At 39.1% G+C, this 23,826-nt stretch overlaps 1 protein-coding gene across 1 annotated transcript in view; it reads left to right on the top strand.

Annotated features, from left to right (window-relative positions):
* ENPP3 (ectonucleotide pyrophosphatase/phosphodiesterase 3) overlaps window positions 1-23,826 on the top strand; it is a 437,931-nt gene that overhangs the window by 174,602 nt on the left and 239,503 nt on the right. The gene's annotated exons all lie outside the window — the stretch shown is intronic.

The following is a 23,826-nucleotide window of genomic DNA, read 5'->3' as shown; positions in this document are numbered from 1 at the left end:
GCTCGTTAGCACCGCACCCCTGTTAATGCAAAACTCGTAATCTACCAGTTTGTGTTTGTTTTGTCTTGCCTTTTTACACAATCTGATTTTTATGTTTACTTTGATTTTTTGTTTTTACTAAAGAGGCACTGTTTCATATCCCTTTAATTAGGGAGGATCATTGCTTGACATGGATTCTTGCAGACAAGTAGATTTTTCTGCAGTGCTAGAATATCTTAATTCACAAGCATCTGATAATTGACTATATGTATGCACACTGGTTGGGCTGCCATGAGGATTTTTGTTAAGGTCAGATTAAAATTCAAAGAGCCTGCCCCACCCATCTCTTATAGCGTTTCCTTAGTTGTGCTAAGTGTCTGATTACTTGATATCTCACACCGCAAACAAGAACCACTAGCAATGCAGAAAAACAATGCTAATGCTTAGGAAACCTACATGCAAAATGGATTACGTTTGTAATTTGTAAACTTCTAACTTGTCTGTTTTATTAAAAGGATATGAAATCCAAAATTATTTAATGATTCAGATGAGTGTACAATTTTAAACAACTTTCCAATTGACTTCTTTTATCTAATTGGCTTTGTTGTCTTGATATCCTTCTTTGAAAAGCATACCTTGGTAGGCTGAGGAGCTGGGAGATAGATGGTGACTGGTGGCTACACATATATTGGCTAACCAATTTGTTCAGCTAGCTCCCAGTAGTGCATTGCTGCTCCTTCAAGACGGTATATAATCCAAAAAATAGCAGCACTGTTCCTTAGTGAGTTAAATATTTATCACCAAAAATAGAACAACAATGTTTCGGTCTATATGACCTTCAAGAAAGTATAACAAGAGAATGAAACAAAATGATAAATATATTAGAAAGTTGTTTACAAACGTATGCTATATCTGAATCGTGAAAGGAAAATTTTGGGTTTCATTTAAAGGGACACTGAACTCAAATTTTTTCTTTTGTGATTCAGATAGAGCATACAATTTTAAGCAACTTTCTAATTTACTCCTATTATCAAATGTTCTTCATTTTCTTTGTATCTTTATTTGAAATGCAAGAATGTAAGTTTAGATGCCGGCCCATTTTTGGTGAACAACCTGGGTTGTTCTTGCTGATTGGTGGATAAATTCATCCACCAATTAAAAAGTGCTGTCCACAGGTCTGAACCAAAATAAAGCTTAGATGCCTTCTTTTTCAAATAAAGATAGCAAGCGAACGAAAACAAATTGATAATAGGCGTAAATTAGAAAGTTGCTTAAAATTGCATGCTCTATCTGAATCACAAAAGAAAAAATTTGAGTTCAGTTTCCCTTTAAGGTAACGTAGTCTCACTCAGGACCGTCTTTAACACAGGGCAAAAGGGGCAGCTGCCCTGGGCCCAGTCTCTGTTGAGGGGCCCAAGAGTCCTTAAAAAAAATAAAAAAAATAAAAATTTTTTTTTTTTTTTTAAATGGTTCATACCAGGGGCGCGATCCGATATAGATCGCAGTTTGCGGCGCAAGCGAGGGAACCGGCGTCGCCCGCAGTTTCAGCTCGCAACTCGAGCTATCCCATATAAGTCGCCGTCAGATGCTAACGTGCCGTAAGTCTCACAAACCAGCGATGTCCAGAAATCTGCGCAAGTACAAATTTCTGGCGTCGCCAGTGACTTGCGGCACGTTAGAAACTGCCGGCGCCTATAAAACCTGACTAAAGTCTAAAACACCCGCACTGTCTAACACGCCTCCCTAACATAGCCCGCACTGTCTAACACGCCTCCCTAATATAGCCCGACACGTCTAACCTTCTATCCGCTATCCCCCCTCACTAGCCTAACAATAAAAAAGCTATTAACCCCTAAACCGCCGCTCCCGTACCCCGCCGCCAGCTATATTATATCTATAACCCCCTAAAGTGAGCCCCTAACACCGCCGCCATCTATATTAAAATTATTAACCCCTAATGTAAGCCCCTTACACCGCCGCCATCTCTATTAAAATGATTAACCCCTAATTTAATCTACCTACCCCGCCGCCAGCTATATTATCTATATTAACCCTAAGTATATTATAGTTAATATAGGTATTACATTATATATATTAACTATATTAACCCTAATTATATTAGAGTTAATATAGTTAATATAGTTACTATAGTATTTATATTAACTATATTAACTCTATCTAACCCTAACACCCCTAACTAAATTTATATTAAATTAATCTAATTCATTTATAAACTAAAATATTCCTATTTAAATCTAAATACTTACCAGATTCAAGTTCAATCCGATTGGCTGATCCAATCAGCCAATCAGATTGAGCTCGCATTCTATTGGCTGTTCCGATCAGCCAATAGAATGCGAGCTCAATCTGATTGGCTGATTGGATCAGCCAATCGGATTGAACTTGAATCTGATTGGCTGATTCAATCAGCCAATCAGATTTTTTTAACTTAATTCCGATTGGCTGATAGAATCCTATCAGCCAATCGGAATTCGGCGGACGCCATCTTGGATGACGTCATTTAAAGGTACCTCATTCGTCGTTCAGTCGTCGGCCTGGATGGATGCTCCGCGGCGGCGGAGCGGAGAAAGAAGATTGAAGATGCCGCCGGAAGAATGAAGACTTTGCTGCCGCTTGGAGGAAGACGTCGCAGGCGGAAGAATTCTTCTTTGCCGCTTGGAGGAAGACATCGCCGGAGGAAGAATTCTTCTTTGCCGCTTGGAGGAAGACATCGCCCGGATCGGATCAGGAGTTCGGCCCGGTGTGGTGAAGACAAGGTAGGGAGATCTTCAGGGGGGTAGTGTTAGGCTTTTTTAAGGGGGGTTTGGGTGGGTTTAGAATAGGGGTATGTGGGTGGTGGGTTGTAATGGGGGGGGGGGGGATTGTATTTGTTGTATGCAAAAGAGCTGAATTCTTTGGGGCATGCCCCACAAAAGGCCCTTTTAAGGGCTGGTAAGGTAAAGAGCTTTGAAATTTGTTTAATTTAGAATAGGGCAGGGAATTTTTTTTATTTTGGGGGTTTATTATTTTATTAGGGGGCTTAGAATAGGTGTAATTAGCTTAAAAATCTTGTAATCTTTTTTTTATTTTTTGTAATTTAGTGTTTGTTTTTTTTTGTAATTTAGTTTAGTTAATTTAATTGTATTTTTAGATAGATGTTTGTAGTTTATTAAATTTATTGATAGTGTAGGTGTATTTGTAACTTAGGTTAGGATTTATTTTACAGGTAATTGGGTAATTATTTTAACTAGGTAGATATTAAATAGTTAATAACTATTTAATATCTATTATACCTAGTTAAAATAATTAACTATTTACCTGTAAAATAAATATTAACCCTAACATAGCTACAATGTAATTATTAATTATATTGTAGCTATCTTAGGGTTTATTTTATAGGTAAGTATTTAGATTTAAATAGGAATATTTTAGTTTATAAATTAATTAGATTAATTTAATATAAATTTAGTTAGGGGTGTTAGGGTTAGATAGAGTTAATATAGTTAATATAAATACTATAGTAACTATATTAACTATATTAACCCTAATATAATTCGGGTTAATATAGTTAATATATATAATGTAATAACTATATTAACTATAATATACTTAGGGTTAATATAGATAACATAGCTGGCGGCGGGGTAGGTAGATTAAATTAGGGGTTAATAATTTTTATATAGGTGGCGGCGGTGTAAGGGGTCAGATTAGGGGATAGATAAGGTAGATGACAGCGGTGTAAGGGGTTCTAATTAGGGGATAGATAAGGTAGATGGCGGCGGTTTTAGGGGTTCACAGTAGGGGGTTAGTTTATGTAGATGGCGGCGGGGTCCGGGAGCGGCGGTTTAGGGGGTAATAACTTTATTAGGGATTTCGGGGGGGGGGGTGGATCGCGGTTGACAGGGAGATAGACATTGCGCATGCGTTAGGTGTTAGGTTTATTTTAGAAGATCGCGGTTGACAGGGAGATAGACATTGCGCATGCATTAGGTGTTAGGTTTATTTTAGCAGCCAGTTTAGGGAGTTACGGGGCTCCAATAGTCAGCGTAAGGCTTCTTACGGCTGCTTTTTGTGGCGAGGTGAAAATGGAGTAAGTTTTCTCCATTTTCGCCACGTAAGTCCTTACGCTGCATATTGGATACCAAACTGCGCTGGTTTGGTATACCTGCCTATGGCCCAAAAAACTACGGGCGACGGCAGAAATATACGCGCGTAACTTCTAGGTTACGCCGTATATGTGATACCAAATCAGCGTAAATATTGGCGTCGCCGGCTTTTGCGGGCGACGCTTTATATCGGATCGACCCCCAGACTGCTGATGTGACATGGGGAACACACACATTCAGTCCTAATACTGTCACAGTCAAAAGTACTCTGCTTATATTTTTTTTTAAAACTGTGCCAGACTGTGCCGGTGTCATGCGACATGCCAAGCTATTGCCATGTGCTGTTTTAGATGTGCACTGTGCAGTACTGAATGCTAAGCCCTAACTCGGCATCCAGCCATTCCCACTGCATCAGAAAAGGTCCTACTGGGGTTACCACTGTTACCAGGTAACTGCTCTGGTTGTGGGGATTGTTTCTGGGTAGGGCTGACTGTATGCACATGCAGCAGAAAGCTGGAGCGGCAGGCACATGAGGATTTGAGCATCTGTGCAGCTGCATACACTGCTCTCTTCAGTCTTGAGGCTGTGTGACTCATCTCACACTGTATCCATGCAGCCTTGGACCGACAGCATCAGGTCTACTGGTCCCCTTAGCCCTGCTCTTTCTGCTGTGGCCCTAAGATCAACTAACTGAAGTTTGTTAGGGGAATAGTGCTTTGTAGAAAGGTGTCAGTGGGAAGAATAAGTGAGTGCACACACACCCCTCCCCATGCAGCATTGTATAGTCTTTTTTCAATGGGACTTCCATTGCACCGGTATTACAAGCTTTTTTTTTTTTTTAGGCCAATAGTGAGCGGTACAACCTATCCCGCAAGATTCGTAATGCATTTTAAAGTCAGTAGTTATGAGTTTTACACTACAAAGCTGTAGCATAAAACTCATAACTAAAGTGCTAAAAAGTACACTAACACCCTAAACTACCTATTAACCCCTAAACCGAGGCCCGTTTAGAAGTCCTTAAAACTGTAAGTGGATCTTCAGGAGTTAGGGGTTTTTTTTAGTTTAGGGTTTGGGCCGCAATAGAGCTAAATGCCCTTTTAAGGGCAAATCCCATACAAATGCCCTTTTCAGGGCAATGGGGAGCTTAGGTTTTTTTAGTTAGGGTTTTACTTGGGGGGTTGGTTGTGTGGGTGGTGGGTTTCACTGTTGGGGGGGTTGTTTGTATTTTTTTTCAGGTAATGAGCTGATTTCTTTGGGGCAATGCCCCACAAAAGGCCCTTTTAAGGGCTATTGGTAGTTTAGTTTAGGCTAGGTTTTTTCTTTTTTTTTGGGAGGGGCTTTTTTTTTTGATAGGGCTATTAGATTAGATGAAATTAGTTTAAATATCTTGTAAAATGTTTTTTTATTTTGTGTAATTTAGTGTTTGTTTGTTTTTGTAATTTAGGTAATTGTATTTAATTTAGTTAATTGTATTTAATTTAGGTAATTTATTTAATTGTAGTGTAGTGTTAGGTGTTAGTGTAACTTAGATTAGGTTTTATTTTACAGGTAAATTTGTATTTATTTTAGTTAGGTAGTTATTAAATAGTTAATAACTATTTAGTAACTATTCTACCTAGTTAAAATAAATACAAACTTGCCTGTGAAATAAAAATAAAACCTAAGCTAGATACAATGTAACTATTAGTTATATTGTAGCTAGCTTAGGGTTTATTTTACAGGTAAGTATTTAGTTTTAATTAGGAATTAGTTAGTTATTAATTGTAGGTTTTATTTAGATTTATTTTAATTATATTTAAGTTAGGGGGTGTTAGGATTAGGGTTAGACTTAGGTTTAGAGGTTAATAAATGTAATTTCTTTCATGTAATTAGCAAGAGTCCATGAGCTAGTGACGTATGAATGATTATTTTTTTCTTACCTTAAAAGTTTTTCAAATTAACTTTTTTTCCCTGTGGGCTGTTAGGCTCGCGGGGGCTGAAAATGATTCAATTTATTGCGTCATTTTTGGCGCTGACTTTTTTGGCGCAAAATTTTGTCATTTCCGTCTCCCTAATTGGCGCCGGAAGTTGTTCGTGGTTACGTCATTTTTTTTACGTTTTTTGTGTTCAGACGTTTTTTTGTGGCAAAAATGTGGGCGTTGTACTTAGCGCCAATGATGTGAGCGTTATTTTTGGCGCCAAAAATGTGGGCGTCACTCTTGTCTCCACCTTTTTTTCACATTATTTCAGTCTCATTTTTCAATGCTTCTGGTTGCTAGAGGCTTGTTGATTGGCATTTTTTCCCATTCCTGAAACTGTCAGTTAAGGAATTTGATAATTTTGCTTTATATGTTGTTTTTTCTATTACATATTGCAAGATGTCTCAACTTGACCCTGGATCAGAATCTACTTCTGGAAAGACGCTGCCTGATGCTGTTTCTACCAAAGTTAAGTGCATTTGTTGTAAACTTGTGGTAACTGTTCCTCCGGCTGTAGTTTATGATGAATGTCATGATAAACTTGCTAATGCAGATAGTATTTCCATTAGTAATATTCCATTACCTGTTGTTGTTCCCTCAACATCTAATGCTCAGGATGTCCCTGTTAATGTTAAAGAATTTGTTTCTAAATCTATTAGGAAGGCTCTGTCTGTTATTCCTCCTTCCAGTAAACGTAAAAGGTCTTTTAAAACTTCTCATATTTCAGATGAATTTTTAAGTGACCGTCATCATTCTGACTTGTCTATTTCTGATGAGGATCTATCTGGTTCTGAAGCTTCTGTCTCAGACATTGACACTGATAAATCTTCATATTTATTTAAAATGGAATTTATTCGTTCTTTACTTAAAGAAGTGTTAATCGCATTAGATATGGAGGAGTCTAGTCCTCTTGATACTAAATCTACTAAGAGTTTAAATTCGGTTTTCAAACCTCATATAGTTATTCCAGAAGTTTTTCCTGTCCCTGATGCTATTTCTGAAGTAATTTCTAGGGAATGGAATAATCTGGGTACTTCATTTGCTCCTTCTCAAAGGTTTAAGAAATTGTACCCTGTGCCATCTGATAGATTAGAGTTTTGGGACAAAATCCCTAAAGTTGATGGAGCTATCTCTACTCTTGCAAAACGTACTACTATTCCTACGGCGGATAGTACTTCCTTTAAGGATCCTTTAGATAGGAAACTTGAATCCTTTCTAAGGAGAGCTTATTTATGTTCAGGTAATCTTTTTAGACCTGCTATTTCTTTGGCTGATGTTGCTGCTGCTTCCACTTTCTGGTTGGAGGCTTTAGCGCAACAAGTGTCAAACCATAATACTCATAGCATTGTTAAACTTCTTCAACATGCTAATAACTTTATTTGTGATGCCATCTTTGATATCATTAGAATTGATGTCAGGTATATGTCTTTAGCTATTTTAGCTAGAAGAGCTTTATGGCTTAAAACTTGGAATGCAGATATGACTTCTAAGTCAACTTTGCTTTCTCTTTCTTTCTAAGGTAATAAATTATTTGGTTCGCAGTTGGATTCTATTATTTCAACTGTTACTGGGGGGAAAGGAACCTTTTTGCCTCAGGACAAAAAATCTAAAGGTAAATACAGGGCTGTTAATCGTTTTCGTTCCTTTCGTCAGAATAAGGAACAGAAGCCTGACCCTTTTTCTAAAGGAACGGTTTCCGTTTGGAAACCTTCTCCAGTCTGGAATAAATCCAAGCCTTTTAGAAAGTCAAAGCTAGCTCCCAAGTCCACATGAAGGTGCGGCCCTCATTCCAGCACAGCTGGTAGGGGGCAGGTTACGATTTTTCAAAGATATTTGGATCAATTCGATTCACAGTCTTTGGATTCAGAACATTGTTTCACAAGGGTACAGAATAGGTTTCAAGGTAAGGCTGCCTGCTAGAAGATTTTTCTCTCTCGCATTCCAATAAACCCAATGAAGGCTCAGGCGTTTCTGAAATGTGTTGCAGATCTAGAGTTGGCTGGAGTAATTGTGCCAGTTCCAGTTCTGGAACAGGGTCTGGGGTTTTACTCAAATCTATTCATTGTACCAAAGAAGGAGAATTCCTTCAGACCAGTTCTGGATCTAAAAATATTGAATCGTTATGTAAGGATACCAACATTCAAAATGGTAACTATAAGGACTATTCTGCCTTTTGTTCAGAAAGGGCATTATATGTCCACAATAGATTTACAGGATGCATACCTTCATATTCCAATTCATCCAGCTCATTATCAGTTTCTGAGATTCTCTTTTCTAGACAAGCATTACCAGTTTGTGGCCCTTCCGTTTGGCCTAGCGACAGCTCCAAGGATCTTTTCAAAGGTTCTTGGTGCTCTTCTCTCTGTCATCAGAGAACAGGGTATTGCGGTATTTCCTTATTTTGACGATATCTTGGTACTTGCTCAGTCTTCACATTCTGCAGAATCTCATACGAATCAACTTGTGTCGTTTCTTCAAAGACATGGTTGGAGGATCAATTTACCAAAGAGTTCGTTGATTCCTCAGACAAAGATAACCTTTTTGGGTTTTCAAATAGATTCAGTGTCCATGACCTTGTCTCTAACAGAAAAGAGACGTCTGAAATTGGTTTCAACTTGTCGAAATCTTCAGTCTCAATCATTCCCTTCGGTAGCTTTGTGCATGGAAATTCTAGGTCTCATGACTGCTGCATCGGACGCGATCCCCTTTGCTCGTTTTCACATGCGACCTCTTCAGCTTTGTATGCTGAACCAGTGGTGCAGGGATTATACAAAGATATCACAATTAATCTCCTTAAATCCCAATGTACGACACTCTCTGACGTGGTGGATAGATCACCATCGTTTAGTTCAAGGGGCTTCTTTTGTTCATCCAACCTGGACTGTGATCTCAACAGATGCGAGTCTGTCAGGTTGGGGAGCTGTATGGGGATCTCTGACAGCGCAGGGGGTTTGGGAATCTCAGGAGGCGAGATTATCAATCAACATTTTTGGATTTTCAGAGCTCTTCAGTTCTGGCCTCTTCTGAAGAGAGAATCGTTTATTTGTTTTCAGACAGACAATGTCACAACCGTGGCATATGTCAATCATCAGGGTGGGACTCACAGTCCTCAGGCTATGAAAGAAGTATCTCGGATACTTGTATGGGCAGAATTCAGCTCCTGTCTAATCTCTGTGGTTCACATCCCAGGTGTAGACAATTGGGAAGCGGACTATCTCAGCCGTCAGACGTTACATCCGGGCGAATGGTCTCTTAACCCAGAGGTTTTTCTTCAGATTGTTCAAATCTGGGGACTTCCAGAAATAGATCTGATGGCCTCTCATCTAAACAAGAAACTTCCCAGGTATCTGTCCAGATCCAGGGATCCTCAGGCGGAGGCAGTGGACGCGTTGTCGCTTCCTTGGAATTATCATCCTGCCTATATCCTTCCGCCTCTAGTTCTTCTTCCAAGAGTGATTTCCAAAATTCTAATGGAACGTTCGTCTGTACTGCTGGTGGCTCCAGCATGGCCTCACAGGTTTTGGTATGCGGATCTCATTCGGATGGCCAGTTGCCAACCTTGGACTCTTCCGTTAAGACCAGACCTTCTATCTCAAGGCCCTTTTTTCCATCAGGATCTCAAATCATTAAATTTGAAGGTATGGAAATTGAACGCTTGATTCTTAGTCATAGAGGTTTCTCTGACTCAGTAATTAATACTATGTTACAGGCTCGTAAATCTGTGTCTAGGAAGATTTATTATCGAGTCTGGAAGACTTACATTTCTTGGTGTTCTTCTCATAAATTCTCCTGGCATTCTTTTAGAATTCCTAGAATTTTACAGTTTCTTCAGGATGGTTTGGATAAAGGTTTGTCTGCAAGTTCCTTGAAAAGACAATTCTCTGCTCTTTCTGTTCTTTTTCACAGAAAGATTGCTAATCTTCCTGATATTCATTGTTTTGTACAGGCTTTGGTTCATATCAAACCTGTCATTAAGTCAATCTCTCCTCCTTGGAGTCTTAATTTGGTTCTGAGGGCTTTACAAGCTCCTCCGTTTGAACCTATGCATTCTCTGGATATTAAATTACTTTCTTGGAAAGTTCTGTTCCTTTTGGCCATCTCTTCAGGATAAGGCGGTGTTGCGGACTTCATTTAAATTTTTACCTAAGGTTGTGAATTCTAACAACATTAGTAGAGAAATTGTTGTTCCTTCATTGTGGCCTAATCCTAAGAATTCTCTGGAGAAATCTTTACATTCTTTGGATGTAGTAAGAGCTTTAAAATATTATGTTGAAGCTACTAAAGATTTTAGAAAGACTTCTAGTCTATTTGTTATCTTTTCTGGTTCCAGGAAAGGTCAGAAGGCCTCCGCCATTTCTTTGGCGTCTTGGTTAAAGTCTTTGATTCATCATGCTTATGTAGAGTTGGGTAAATCCCCGCCTCAAAGAATTACGGCTCATTCTACTAGGTCAGTTTCTACTTCCTGGGCGTTTAGGAATGAAGCTTCTGTTGATCAGATTTGCAAAGCAGCAACTTGGTCTTCTTTGCATACTTTTACTAAATTCTACCATTTTGATGTTTTCTCTTCTTCTGAAGCAGTTTTTGGTAGAAAAGTACTTCAGGCAGCTGTTTCAGTTTGATTCTTCTGCTTATAATTTCAGTTTTTTTCATTATTAAGATTAAAACTTTTGTTTTGGGTTGTGGATTATTTTTCAGCGGAATTGGCTTTCCTTATTTTATCCCTCCCTCTCTAGTGACTCTTGCGTGGAAGTTCCACATCTTGGGTATTTATTATCCCATACGTCACTAACTCATGGACTCTTGCTAATTGCATGAACGAAAACATAATTTATGTAAGAACTTACCTGATAAATTCATTTATTTCATATTAGCAAGAGTCCATGAGGCCCACCCTTTTTTGTGGTGGTTATGATTTTTTTGTATAAAGCACAATTATTCCAATTCCTTATTTTGATCCTTTCGCTCCTTTTTTATCACCCCACTTCTTGGCTATTCGTTAAACTGAATTGTGGGTGTGGTGAGGGGTGTATTTATAGGCATTTTTAGGTTTGGGAAACTTTGCCCCTCCTGGTAGGAATGTATATCCCATACGTCACTAGCTCATGGACTCTTGCTAATATGAAAGAAATTAATTTATCAGGTAAGTTCTTACATAAATTATGTTATAGTGGCAGCTATGTTGGGGACGGCAGATTAGGGGTCAATAATATTTAACTAGTGTTTGCGAGGCGGGAGTGCAGCGGTTTAGGGGTTAATATGTTTATTATAGTGGCGGCGACGTTGAGGGCGGCAGATTAGGGGTTAAAAAATATAATGTAGGTGTTGGCGATGTCGGGGGCGGCAGATTAGGGGTTAATAAGTGTAAGATTAGGGGTGTTTAGACTCAGGGTTCATGTTAGGGTGTTAGGTGTAATTCAAAAGGAAGAACCGGCATCCAAAGTAGATAGATTTAAAAGTTCCAATATTTATTAAAGAGTTTAAAAGGATAAACACAGCATTTGGTCAAAGACATGGGCGCAGCACAGACAGGCATACGCGTTTCGGACGTATCCGTAGTCACAGCCTGAGGTGCTAGCCCGCACATTTGTTTAAAAGGCTTTAAAACATAAGTGATTGGTTATACAAAAAACACACACCCCCATGTATGTCGACCAATAACAGCATACCAAATGAACACACCCTCCATTACCAGCTTAGTGTTCTAAACTTAACATTATTAAATTCAATCTGACAATATAAATCAGCGATATAGAAGATGCTTGAGTTTAACATGAATGAAAGGTTTCGGAGAACCCAAAAATTTTGTATATTCACCACTTAGAAAAACAACAACAAATGTATAAATGTTATTATATGTTTACCATGAGAAGAATATTATTAATAAATATCCAAGTAAATTGATCTAAATATAACTGAATCAATTAAATTGAGTTTAATTTAACTTAACTTGGATTAGATTAGAAAGGACCATGATATTAGATTGCCTAAATGTTCAGATAATGGGTAAACCTAAGATAAATTCATAGGTAAAATACCCCTCTCTAATTAGAAAGTTGAGATTATTCAAAAACCACTGGAGGTTACCCATTATGTGATCATGTCCCATTACAAAATGGCATTACTCTATGCCTATTAATTATAATGCATACTTAACAGAAAAACGTAAACATTACATTTGAGTGTAACAACATTATTTGGGTATTAGCATCATGGAAAATAATACATAAAATGGAAATTATGCTAGATTTTAATACAAAGACCTAACAAATATAGAGAACGTGACAGACTGCCTGGTAAGATTTCTCAAAAAACTCATTCCCAGTGATTGATTATATCAAATCTGGAATTTAAACCCTTCGGCAAACGAGTGTCTAGGGTAAAGATCCAGTATGCTTCTCTGCGTGCCAATACTAGATCTATATCCCCCCCTAGGGGGTCTGGTGACTTTCTCAATTGCACACCAGGAGAAATATTGTAGGTCATTGTTGTGAAAAGTGCCAAAGTGTTGTACAATGGGCGTAGTGGCTTTATTAATTTTAAATGATGACAGGTGTTCTCAAATTCTTGTGTTAAGGTCCCTAGACGTGCTTCCCTACATACTGTATTTTACATTGGGAGCACTCTATCAGATAACCGCATATTCAGTTGTGCAATTCATACACATATCAATATTATATGTTTTATTTGTTATCAGACTAGAAAATGTTTAAGTAACCCTTGCAAAATCACGCAGTTTGCATTTTCTTCGACCAGTGTTAGGTGTAAACATAAATTTTGTTTCCCCATAGGAATCAATGGGGCTGCGTTATGGAGCTTTACGCTCCTTTATTGCAGGTGTTAGGCTTTTTTTCAGCCGGCTCTCCCCATTTATGTCTATGGGGAAATCGTGCATGAGCACGTACAACCAGCTCACCACTGATTTAAGCAGTGCTGGTATTGGAGTGTGGTATGGAGCACAATTTTGCTCTATGCTCACTTCTTGGCTTTTAACGCCGGGTTTATAAAAATCTGTAATACCAGCGCTGTAGGGAAGTGAGCGGTGACAATAACGTGCAAGTTAGCACCGCACCCCTCTTACCGCAAAACTCGTAATCTAGCCGTCTGTTATTTATTGATACATTAGTTAAGAAGTGGTGGTGCTACTTCCTTGGATGATATAAAAAAAAATTGTAGCACTTAGTCACAACACAAGGCCAAATTTAGTGGATATACAGTATGTGTGTATGACTATGTGTATATATATATATTTATGTATGTGTGTGTGTGTATATATATATATATATATATATATATATATATATATATATGTGTGTGTGTGTGTATATATATATATATATATATATATATATATATATATGTATGTTTGTCTGTGTATATATATATATATATATATGTGTGTGTGTATATATATATATATATGTGTGTGTGTATATATATATATATATATATATATATATATATATATATATATATATATATATATTTGGTATTTCACAGAAATACTGCCCTTTTGCTATTTAAATAATCATCCTCATTTACTGTTATAATACACCCATATTTGTAGGCAACGATTTCCCATGAGTACAACAATACCCCTATGTACAGGTTTTATGGTGTTTCAGGAAATTACAGGGTCAGATTTGGGACCTGTCCATTTCAGTCTTCATAAATGGAAATTTCTTGGCCTTTATCGCCTTTGAGATAATAAGGCAGCCCGGGAATGTGTATATATTGTCTGTAAATACATATATACACATATAAATAAATACATATGTACACATATATATATATATATATATATATATTTAATCTATAACCAGCTAGCGAGGATATGGGTGGCTAGGGACAGGGCACCACTTGTATAATTAATTCTGGGGATCCTGGTGCAGGAAGTTGAAATAATTAAATTGATCAAAGGGCGCACTAACAGCAAACCTAATCCTGCAACCCCCTATTAAGCCAATCAAATACAAAAGTACAAACATCATCCCTTTAAGAACAAATCAGCGTATATATCAAACTCCTATTATGATAGATCAAATGAATATTTATTAGGGCAACAAAAAAACAAACACATTCAACTGAGCCTATATCAGGGATCCCTGAATAAATGTTATCGGTATAAATGTTGCAGCTTAAAATATATCATAGCCATGTAATGTGACACAACGTAATCAGCAATCTGTTAAAGTTCCACCTGGAATAGTGAACAATGTATCCACAACATGTTGCAGTTCATATAAGTGTAACAAAACAAGGCTAAGTCAGCCTCTCTTCTTAGTGACAGGGAATTCACAGGAAAAATCACTGCAGCTTGTAAACAGACCAGCGGTCCTCCTAGAGACAAGCTCACCGGACTACCAGATCTTCCGCAGGGACTCACCAGCTTTGACTTTGTATATTACTGTTATAATACACCCATATTTGTGTGCAACGATGTCCCATGAGTACAACAATACCCTTATGTGCAGGTTTTATGGTGTTTCAGGAAGTTACAGGGCCAGATTTGGGACCTGCCTATTTCAGACTTCTTACATGGAAATTTCTGGGCTTTTATCTCCTTTGAGCTAATAAGGCAGCCCGGGAATGAAATTTACCCCCATCAAGACATTCCATGTGCAAAAGTAGATAACCCATGATATTCTAAAAGCGGAATTTGAGTAGTTTATGTGTAGTTTTTTTTATCATGACCCATGTGTAGTTTTTTTTATCATGACTTTAGCGTGACTGGGCTTAATGTATAAATGTAATGCTCATGGGATACTCCTCTATCAGACCAAACTCGGCCAGTATTCTTGTTATCCCGGCGTCGAGCCGGAATGATAGGAAATATCCCAGAGCTGAGAAAGTTAGTAAGATGAGGAAGGCAGCACTCACCACAGACTGGACAGTCCCCAGCGGCAACGGCAGAGCAGTCCAAGGACAAACCACAAGAATGGTCAGGCAGGCAGGGTTTGGCAACAGCAAAGCAGTCAAAGGGCACAGCACTAGAATGGTCAGGCAGGCAGGATTTGGCAACATGGAGGCAATCCAGAACAACAGGGGTTAGTAAGCAGAGTAGTCAGACAGGCAGGGTTTAGCAGCAGTATATCAATCCAGTAATTAAGGGGTATAGCAGGCAGAGTAGTCAGACAGGCAGAGATCATACAGAAAATAGGCAAATTGATACAACGATATGTCACACCCTGGAGCACACAAAGTAACACCTATACTTGGGCAGTGACAGATCGTTGTAGTAGAACTTACATAGGTGCAGGGTTCACACCACAGACGCCCTACCGGCATCAGGAGCGTGCGGCGATGACATCAGCGCCTCACGCATCCGGATCCGACACATCCCCTGACAACGAGCAGGGAAGGAGACGCATGGAGACGCCGCACCCCTAGCAATGGCTAGAGCGCGCGGCGTGACAATAAAGGGACAGGACAAGGTCAGGGGACCCATGAAGTCAGAAATACAGAATAATGAAATAAAATAATTTAAGAACACATGTTATTTGAATCCAAAGTTTAACTCTGTATGGTAAATTCTGAAGAAGTCTGTGATGGGCAGGAAGAGCAATAGCAGCTAGAGTCCTTCTTAACTCCTTTTTAATAACACTGCACTTTTTCTGGGGTGACTTTTTACAGGCTGTGAGTGGGGATCCTAGATAAATCTGGACATTTTTCTTACTGAAATATGGTAGGATTAGGGGTCTGGTTAAACAAAATATCAGATAAAAGGCCAAATTGCAAGTGGAGCGTTAACTGCACTAGAAGTTATCTTTGGGTTGCATTCGTATTATGAGTTGAAAGTAAACTGTTTTCCTCCTGCATTAACCCGGACGAATACAAAAAGTGGAACTTAGAATATCGTGTGCACGTTCAAGTATTCCCCCATAGTCAATGGAGAAAAAAAGTTGGGGAAAAAAAACCTAATACCCTATTTGCGTGCAAATCAGATTGCATGTTCTCCTGTGAGCTAACCTGACATGAAAATATGAATATTTCAAATTCAAATGTATCTCAATGTTAAATCCCTTTGCCTGCCTTTTTTTTCTAACACCTGATATCTCATATCTTTGAATTCTAATACCCTTTGTGAGCAATATTTTTTTTTAAATATTTTTTTTTTTTTTTGCAAACTTTTTATTGAGGTATAAATCAAGACATATACAATAGGCATGTCAGAAAAAATTAGACAACAAAATTGCTTTCAGACATATTGTGAATACATCTATACAAAATAAACAGGTTATGTGTAACTGACAATAGTGGAGAATGTAATATACCATATGTCTTGCTACTGATATAAACCCTCTACTAATCACATGAGGCCTCTTTTGGACCTCTTAGTATTACTATATATACAAAAATTCAGAGGGTTATCATGTTCACTAGGTAGGGGACTACTCTTGAGTCCCTAAGGAAAACCTCTATTTTTCTATTTTTAACTCTGTGAACTGAATGTATAGGACATAGATCATATATATACAAGCAAATATATAACGTGTCTGTAAATAAATAAATAATATGAGACCATATGTGGACCTCCAGGACTCTATTAATCATATCTACAATGCATATCAATACCAGTAACAGGAGTATCTAGGATATTGAGACGTTGCAATAAAATTGACTCTGGAGACCTGTACAATTATAATGAACTACTATATACTGGCTAGCAGCTCTATACAGCTCAACCACATCTCATGTTTGTCACAATCTGAGCCGAGTGTGAAAACCAGTTAGTGACTGTACATCAGTGTAAAGAAGAGCTATGTAATAAGATTAACACACATGGTAGTATACATACAAACATATGAACTAATGTTAATAAAACTTACTCTTAAAAATAGGAACGTAACTCTTTAACCCTCCAGAGAAACAATTGTGGAATACAAACATATTATATAGCGTATCATAGCTTCTTGGAATGTATATGACTTTAAAGGCAGCTAGACTAATAACTCAAGGGTTATCTAGATATAGAAGGTCCCATATCTTGGTCAGTACAGCTCTATGTGCAGCGGGGTTAGTAATTACCCTGGAAAGTTTTATGTTCATCCCCAAGGCAATACTGAGCTTACTAAGCCTTAACTCTGGATTGAAGAACTAGCCCACTCCGGACCTAGGGGACAAGTGTGGCATGATGAAAGTACTTAAACTGCTGACCGGACTGGTAAAATCAGCTTTGTAGCATGGATCGTTGTCTGTGTCAGGGATTTTCTCTCGAGCAATAGCCCCCCACTGCCAAAGCATACCTCGCTGCCCATCCACATCAGTGGAGTGGGGAGAGTGGCACAATAGGAATCGCTTCAGGTCATCAAAGCCTTCATGATGTAGCTTGGTGTCGGAGACTCGGCCATACCGCATCCTCCTCTGGTAGGCCTCTACTTCGCCATGCCTCTGAGATAAATTGAACAGTTGCTCGCTGTTAGCTTCATCCATTATCGGGCAGGAAGGCATAATCCAAGTCGTCATAGGGACCAAAGCCCAAGACCTCTCTGTAATCTCAGTGTCCTCACAATTTTCCTTTGCTGGAGGAGCACTGTCGGCTGTACTTACTATTGCAGCACTTTCGGCAGGCAGCTGTCCCATTGACATGGGCATTGCTGATGTCTCCAATTTTACAGGTTCTAGGATAGAGACGTTAAGTAAAGGCCGCATAGTCTCTGTAACAGGAAACTGAACTCCCAGTAGCTCTGGTTCACCATCTCTCTCCCACGCCTTTGCCAATGCCTCAGAGAGGTGCGTGAAGCGATCACAGAGAAAATGATCTAAAGTCTCCAATACACGGGTTTGAAAAGAATCCATGATGGACATATAAGTTTAGGGATTCCAATTTTTCTGAATTATTGTTCCTTATAGTTAGATTGCAGCTATCTTAGCTGTTAAACCTGGCTAAACAGGAAAATGGGGAGGGCGGATGAGGGTCTGATGAACACCCCATCAGTTGCAGATTATTTGTGTGCAGAACGGAATAAAAGTTATATATACCTGCTCCCTAAAGAACAGGCTTTTCTGCAGTGTTAAGGATTATCTTAGATTGTCAATCTGCTTAGCGATAATCAGTGGATTTATCTGCTCAAGTATGCAGCTATTTTAAAAAGCAGCCATCTAGGTCGATGTTCGGACACGCCCCCCTTTAAAATAATTTTTATTAGATTGTGTTGTTATGAGTATAACTGTACTTTTGTAATGCATTTTTGATGTGTCTTGAGATACTTTTTAGTTTTGCAAAACAGTTAAAGGGATAGTAAACACCAAAAATTGTATTGTTAAAAAAGATAGATAACCCCTTTATTTACCATTCCCCAGTCTTGCATATAAAACACTGTTAATTATATTAATATACTTTTTATCTCTGATTAACTTGTATCTAAGCTTCTGCAGACTTCCTCCTTATCACAGATAATTCAACAGACTTGCATTTCAGGCAATTAGTGCTGACTCTGAGATAACTCCACGGGCGTGAGCACAATGCTAGCAATATGACACACGTGAACTAACACCCTCTAGCTGTGAACAACTGTCAAATGCATTCAGATAAGAGGCGGCCTTCAAGAGCTTAGAAATTAGCATATGAGCCTACCTAGGTTTAGCTGTTAACCATGCGAACCAAGAGAACAAAGCAAATTTGATGATAAAAGTAAATTGGAAAGTCGTTTAAAATTACATACCCTATCTGAATCATGAAAGTTTAATTTGGACTTTACTGTCCCTTTAATCAGAGCTCTGAGGACGCAGTAATCATTGTAGCTCAAAGTGATCGCCTTTACTTTAAACTCACAATATCAGTCGTAAACCCAACAAGTGCAAACACCAGCGATAAACCCCTTATCACTTGCGTGCAAACATTTGGCAAAAATGTTTCTCTGATTTAAAAAGCTGGAGCAAATTGCCTCTGACTCTGTCTGCAAAAATAGTCTTGATAAAAATGCGGTTATTCCCAAAAATTATATTTTTGTTACAAAATGTTCCTTTATTTCTACGTAAGCAAATATTCAAAAATTTAACTCCAACTGTTCTCGCTTTCTCTGGGTTCCATTATATCATTAATAAGACTTACATATCCCAAAGATATGGGAGGTTTTGCCTTCCCCAATATCAAAAATTATAACTTGGCCTGTATGTCAGAAATGGCTTTAGAGTAGATCACAGAATCCGACCATGTTACAAATTATAAGACAGAAGAAGCTATGATTGCCCCGTACTCTCTTAAAGCTCTTTTACATTCAAATCAGCTTAGATATATTAAAGATTATACGTTATAATATATATACGGCTTCCGGTGGGCGGGGCATCTGTCAAGCAGCAGAAAAACGGAGCTCCGCAACTTCACCTCCAAAAAAGTATAACAAACTGCTTTACAGTTTGCCCCCTTGCCTTGTTCTTGCCTGGTGGATGGTCGGATTCCCCGTCGCCACACTTTGGCTTTAAAAAAAAAAAAAAACTCTTGCACACAGGACTCTGTTACTGGTCCTAGCCCACGGAGGGAGCAGAGAAGAGGCGCGAACGGCGCCATATTAGGATGGGGTGCCACAGGCCTCTCCACAGCCCAGACCCCCATTGACCCTACAACCCCAGCTCTGCATAGGAAGAACAGTGGTCCGGCCTGCATACTTTAGGCTAGAGCTTAAAGGATCTCACAGATACTGAAATTTAACTGCCATTTATGCAATAATTATAGGCTGCAAGTTGACATCAGCTACATTCACATTTTGTGGAGTGGTGGAGTGAGGCCCCCACTCAGTTACATAGCGTTTCCTTCAGCCTGGACTGCCTACTCTCATAACGTTTGTATAGGTGGAGGTGGAAGGATAGATAAGCCATACTAGAAGATCCCTGTCTTGGGGACATCAGAAGCTTTGTGACATTTAAGGTTTGTTGGTTGGAGATTCTGGGTGTGCTGTACTCAGTGGCTTACTGTGAGGACTATGTTCATTTAGCCTTGTTTTATACTAACCCAGAGCACCTACAATTTCCCATAGACTGTATATCTGGTGGGCATTAAATTCTGCGTAACATTATAACTCCACCAAATGGTCTGAAAATATCACTGTATTTGAGAAGATTTATTTGCAAGTCCTTGATTAGGGCTCTACGAAAGTTAACGATTACTTCCCAAGGCTGTCTCTGCCTACAAAAGACGCCATGAGCCATAGATCTAGAACACAGGATAAGAAGTTTAAACTCCTTGCAGAAAATCAAGCAATAGCCCTCCAGATGACCATAGTTCTTTACTACAAGAGCTCAAAGCTTTTTTTCTTGCCAAAGATGGACTCTTTACAAGCTGGGGTAGATACGATAACCAGTGAGGTACAGGCATTCTCCACACGCCTCACTGCTGCGGAGCACAGAATTTCAGAGGTGGAGGATAGGCAGCAGGAATCAGATAGTTCCCTTAAAAACCTCTTGAAACAAAATCAATACCTACAAGATAAAGTAGAGGATCTTGAGAACCACAGCAGACGGAACAATCTGCGTATAGTAGGAGTGCTAGAAACAGTCAAGGAGAGAGATCTATTGCACTTCACAGCTTCTATCCTGCCTAAACTGCTTGGGATGTCTTCAGAATACTAACCTTTGGACATTGAAAGGTCACATCGTATAGGTCCAGACAGGTTTCTTGAAAACTCGAAAGAGAGACCCCGCCAAGTTATCTTCAAGTGCCTAAACTATCAGGACAAATTGGCCATATTGAGAGCTTACAGAGTTATAAAGGAGCTCGAGTATGAAGATCATCGCCTCCTGCTGTTCCAGGATTTCTCTATGGAGGTAACCAGAAGACCCAAACAATTCTATCCTCTCTGTTCGCAACTCCATGAGCAGGGCCGTTGTGTTGCCCTCTTGTACCCAGCGAAATTGAAACTTCAAACTGCCTTTGGTCCCAAGATATTTCATTTCCTGGCAGCAGTTCAAGCCTATTTGACCTCTGAAAGGAGGCAGGACAATGGTTGATAAGTATATGTACCTGTCTTTCCTAGCCTATATATTGGTTTACAATGTATATTAGCCTTTGCTTACAGGTGGTAACCTTATTTTTCCTATTACCCTTTGTTCCAATGGGATATCTTTGTTATGCACCAAAATGTCTGTTTATCTCAGGGAACTTCCTGACTTCAAGCACAAGCTTTTTACCCGGGACTTAGAGTAATTTCATAAGGCATATGCACCTGATTTTGACCTGTTTGATACCACCCAAGGAGTGAACATAGTAAGTTGTTTTGGGACCCAGGAGAAGTGTAAATATTCACTTCACTTTACTTACCTTCTCTCCTTTTGATGTTTATAAGTTGTATGAGAAGCACAGTTCTGTTTTTATATTGTATGATGTGTGCCATGCTCTCAATGCATCTGCTGCCTCCTATATGTCAGATACTCCTTATCCTAGGGGAGCCATTGAGTTCTTTATTATACATACACAATGTTCCACACCCTACACACCTCTCACTAGTTAATTATCCCTGAGTCAGGCTGGGCCCTTATCACATGCTCACTATTCATATTTCAGATGTGCCCTGGGGTTTCTATGGGGGTCCTACCCTGCACCATCCACGTTTTTTATGTCTCTTCTTTTATGTGGGAGGGGGGGCTGGTGTCTTTTTTTTGGCTGTTTTGTCCATGCTGTGCCCCTTAGCGGCTTGAGTTGTCCTTGGCCACTTCTTGCACCTACTTAATCCGTATAGTGCTTGGGTGGTGCTGGATTCCTATTCCCAGATTATTGATTCTCTGCAGTCCTTTCATGCCCCCTCAGTGATCGATCCATATGCTCTTTCTTTTCCTTCTATTGTATACTTGTCTTCCTCTACATATGTGCCTTTCATTGATATGCTCAGTACCGCCAGATTTATTCAAATCCTTTTATATTGTGTCACTGATATTGTTATGTCATGGTGGATAGTTATGTACTTATTTGAATATGCTGTTTTTTCTTTCAATTCATATCAGGAGGGTCCCGGGTGCCTGCTATTTCGCCCTCTGCAGACCAGGACCTCCATGAGCTTCTCCCTTTCTTATATATCCATTTCCCAACAGTGAATCATACCACTTACATCCTCCTCACAAAATCCCTGAGTAGCAATCATAAGCCTGCCAATGGTTATATCAGACGCTCTTTTGCTTTAATTTTGTTACCACATGGCTTAAACACCTTAAAGTGACTTCTTGGAATGTAGGGGGCATTATGTCACTTGCAAAGAGAAGCATGATTTTACAACAACTAAAAAAACCTACATACAAACATAGCTTTCCTACAGGAGACTAATCTATCTGCAGAGGAACATGAGAAGTTAAACACTCGTTGGGTGGGACAGATATTGTATTTTCCCACAGAGGGTAGAAAGAGGGAGGTGGACATTCTGGTACATAACAGCCTCTCTGTATCCTTTTCACGTGTGGTTGTGGACAAGAGGGGTAGATATATCTTGGCTCTTTTACATGTCAACTCCCTTACTTACACGGTATGTAATGTCTACGGCCCTAATGAATATTGCTCCAATTTTTGGACTTCCCTGCTGGCAAAATTGTCAACATATGACACACCCTTTATCGTAGGTATCTTAGCTCAAACTGTACCCTTAGATAGGTTCAGAAATCCCGCCACATCTAGTACTTCTTAAACACATTTAGCTAGATATAAAAGAGAGGTCACGTTGATTCAATCTTTTAAAGAAACTTTAGACCTAATAGATTTGTGGAAAGGGAAAAACTCTGACACCAGAGATTTTACCTGTCTGTCCAAATCACATAACTCGTTGTCAAGGATTGATTATTTCTTAACTTCTCCGACACTTACTCCCCAAATTCACCACACTTCTATAGGTCAAGTAACGATCTCAGATCATGCCCCGATTGCCTTTATAATGCATCCAGCACCTATTACGGCCCCACACAGAGCGTGGAAATTTCCTTCCTACCTTTATGGTAATGTGGACTTCCATCAGCACCTTAAATCCTCCTGGACACATTACAAATCGGACAATGCCCAGCACCTCAATAACCCTGATTTGTTTTGGCATGCCTCGAAGGCAGTGATAAAGGGGTGTATAACATCTTTCACTGCGCATTATAATAGACATCTTAAATGGATAGACAATGAATTTCTCTTGAACCTAACAGAAGCTTATAACAGGTATCTTTCTGACCCCATGCCCTCAGCTAGACGTAAATATTATGACCTAAAACAAGTCAGAGACACTTTCCTGACACAACAAGACTATAAATGTAATATTCATAGACAGGGATGATATTTTAGACATTGTAATAAGTCAGGCAAACTCTTGGCGAACATAGTTAAAGCCTACAACCCGAAATCTTATATATTAGTTATCAATTCTCAGTCTCACCTAACCTCAGATACTAAGGAGATTATGGCAGAATATGTAAATTACTACACCTCTCTATATGCTAGTCAGAGGGTATAGATAGAAAAAAGCAGCAGTTCTGGAATCCCATACAACTCCCTAATCTGTCAAAAATCGCTTCTTAACGCTAGTATAAGCGTGCAGGAGGTTGCTAGGGCTATACGTAATGCCAAGCGTGGGAAGGTAGCAAGTCCAGATGGATTGCCCTCAGAATACTACAAACTCTTGGGTGACAATGTAGCGCCAACCCTTTCCTCTCTCTATACTGCCTATTTAGAAGGAGCCACACCAATTAATTGTATATTTTCAGAAGCAAATATCTCCTTACTGCTCAAGCCTGATAGGGACCCCACCAAAACCTCCTCATATCGCCCAATCTCCTTATTAAAGAGAGACTATAAGCTGTTAACTAAAATCTTAGCAGATAGGTTGTCT

The sequence above is a fragment of the Bombina bombina genome, chromosome 4 (genome assembly GCF_027579735.1).
Source record: "Bombina bombina isolate aBomBom1 chromosome 4, aBomBom1.pri, whole genome shotgun sequence".
Taxonomy (NCBI): domain Eukaryota; kingdom Metazoa; phylum Chordata; class Amphibia; order Anura; family Bombinatoridae; genus Bombina; species Bombina bombina.
Note: the sequence above shows the minus strand (reverse complement) of the source record. Positions and strands in the feature narration are given on the sequence as shown.